Raw genomic sequence first — 3274 nt, 5'->3', positions numbered from 1 at the left:
GATGTGTGAGTACACGGGTAGTCTGAAGGATGCTCAGCGGCACATTGATATTCAACTTACAGACGAAGAAGTCACTGAGGCTGTAAAGAGAATACTGAACGAACCGGAGGCCGTCTGTGCCCAAATCGGACTACTCCCTTTCTGCACCTTCAACAAACCACCAGCTGTAAGAATCATACAATCCTTTGTATCCGAATTTGCTTCTGTCCAAATATTCTCTGAGAGTGTGATTATTTTCGGACAGGGTGATGATCCATTCTGGAACAAGAAACCATCACAAGATAAACCGGCAAAACCGCAAGACAAAGCGGTCAAGCCAGTTTGTCCAAAGACCAAGGTTGTTAAGAAACCTGCCAAGAGAAGGACCACTGCATCCTCCGATCTACCAGCTGATGACAATGTGCGTAATCCGGAATCAGAGGTAGAACTTGACTCTCTTGGTTCATTTTTCGTACATCTCATTGACAATGATTATTATCAGGACGACGCTGAAGACAGTCATGCTGAGGACGTAGAGGTAACTATTCTTTCCTCCGATTCAGATCCTCTGCCAACATCGAAAATCCGTCAAGCAAACCGGAAAGTAAAATTTTCTCACCCTCTTGCTTATTTGGATCCAAACTTTCTTTTGAAGACGCAGCAGCACGAAGCTCGCTGTACAACCCGGCACAGCGGCCAAGTAGTTACCTCCGCCGATTTACCGAACAGTCCGGTTCGGAAACGCCGATTAGAGGTCTCTTATCCCATTGATACTTCATGCCCAAAAGCAGGTTGTTTTCGCCAGCCTCTTAACCCATCTGATTCAAATTATCAGGGTACTTCTCACTCATCCTCTGGCGAGTCTTCGGCCACACAGCTTCCACCCCTCAAAACAGTTCCTGGGTGAGTTATGCACATGTCTTTATTCTTGATATGTTATCTTTTCATAGTGTACTGATCCTTATGTCTTATCTTTTCGCAGCGCCAAGCCAAGACCCAGCAAGAAAGCTCGGTTGAACAAACCGGCTGATGATAATGTAGCTGCTGAACCGGAAACAACTCCAGATCTGGAAGAGACCGATGCTGACGCCATGCTTCACGATCCGCCGCTTCAAGACCATGATTTCCTTGATAAACAAGTGCAATTTGATACTACAAGTCATGCAGACCGGCCAACCAGCCCTGTCCGAACTGGTGACAAACCGGTCAGTCCAGTGAAGGACACTGATAAACCGCCAACTCCGGCAAGAGCTGCTGATGAACAAGATGATGACGTTATGATTACTGGCACTGGCCACTCCACTCTAGGCAACCCTGTAGCTTTGTCAAAGCATACTGCCAAGGATGATCTCTCTGCTATCGGCAAAGGCAAATGGAATGCCGATTTATCAAGCTTCGCCAACCTCAATGTTCAAGATATTCACTCTGGCTTCTTGAACCGTCTGTATACCAGCCGTGACTATGAAGCTAGTTTGGTAAACTTGATGAAGGAGCGATATGAGGTAACTACTATTTTTCTCCTTTGTCCAATTGCAGTTTATCAATTCCTAGTAGCCCCCAAGTGACGGTTTATGATACCGATCTAAACCGGGACTTTTGTCACAACTTATCTTTGCATATTTTGCCTCCAGAGACCGGATTACCTCATTAAGATGAACCGGTTCCTTCAAATTTGACATACTATTCTATCGCCGGTATAGTCCCCAAGGGCCGGTTTAACTTTATAAAGATGAACCAGGACTGTAGAAGAGTTCCCATATCAACAGCTTTTTGAGCAAACACACATTAGCCCCCAAGTGCCAAGCTTAATACTTGTATTGTGCTTGGGACTTGTAAAAATTTCTGAGTAAAAGCAAATATGCATTATCCCCCAAGTACTAAGGGCATAACTTGTTATGTGCTTGGTACTTCAAATATGTACTGTCAACTCATTATGTATCTGTCTCTTTATAGGTGGAGCTGAGCAAGAAGGAACGCCAAACCGCTGATCTGCAAGAGAACATCAAAACCCAGCAAGCTGAAGCCTCCAAAGCGAAGGAAGAGTTGACCCGCGCTCTAGGCGCTATGGAGAAACTGAAAGAGGGCTTCAACAAAGAGCGGGCGGATTGGGAGACTGAAAAAGCCGCTTTGATAAAAAGGGCTGAAAACGCAGAAGCCGCTCTTAAACCGGTGGTTGACAAGCTGACTGGTGTAAAGCGGCAAGTGCATGCTATGACCACTGCTGTGTTTGGTAAACATCCTTCCTTTATGCTTTCAACATATCCTCTCCTGCGTTGCCGGTTTACTGATGTTTGTAATGATACAGGAACCCGCATTAGCCATCTGGGCTCTGATGTGCAGAAGAAGTTGAAAGTTGCCTACATGCTGATAGAGCAACTGTATACCGGTGCACAACGGATTATCTGCACCGCTTCGTACAATAAGCCACCTCCGACGTTGATCAAGGATACCTTAGGCAGGCTATCTATGCTGCCTGCCCAGATAGAAGAGCTGAAGAGGTCTGCTGCAAGGGCTAGCGCTCTGATCGCGCTAACCCGGGCAAAAGCATGGGTGCCTGATCTTGATCTGACGGACGTGGCTAAAGGCTACCCAAGCTTGAAAGAAGATGGATCAGAATTTTGCACTGAAGATCTCCGCGCCATAAACCGAGAAATACGTCCACTGGCTTGTCAACTTGCTGAAGAAGCTGATCTTTCACATTATCAGGCGAGTTATGATATCAATAACAAGCGGGTTGCTGCACCAGCTCCTGAAACTCAAAGCCTGATCCCTCCAATCCGTAAGCACACTTATGCCCCTGATATTGAACCGTCCACCCTTATAAGCGACGAAGCTGTGTTCCAAGCTTTAACTGGGATCGACTGGACAACTATTGACTTCCAGCCGCTGGGTAGGGACGAATAAGAAGAACCGGTGCAAGATGACCCGCAGCCGTCAGGTCAAGCTGCTCAGTGATCATAACTCGGGGGCCGGTTTAACCTTCCATATTGCAATGTTTATTGAGAAACAATTATTCCTTTGGGTACTGAAACGCCTTGTAATAGGCTAGTTAAAACACTTGGTCTGTTATGCCTTCGTGCATATTTATCTACAACTGATGCGTGTTAATCCGCCATGCTTCGAGATATGATGTTCATAATCCATAGCTATTTATTCCAATTGTTCCTGCAGATAAAAAGCTTAAAGCGCCCTGGCGGTTTACCACCGGGCGGGTCATGATACCCAACTATATATATGACCAAGTTTTATAACCAAGGTTGTAAAAGATAACCAAGTATAGAAATATATGATACCT

This window comes from Aegilops tauschii, chromosome 3 (genome assembly GCF_002575655.3).
Source record: "Aegilops tauschii subsp. strangulata cultivar AL8/78 chromosome 3, Aet v6.0, whole genome shotgun sequence".
In the NCBI taxonomy this organism is placed as follows: Eukaryota; Viridiplantae; Streptophyta; class Magnoliopsida; order Poales; family Poaceae; genus Aegilops; species Aegilops tauschii.
The sequence above is the reverse complement of the archived record's forward strand: the minus strand, read 5'-3'. Positions refer to the sequence as shown.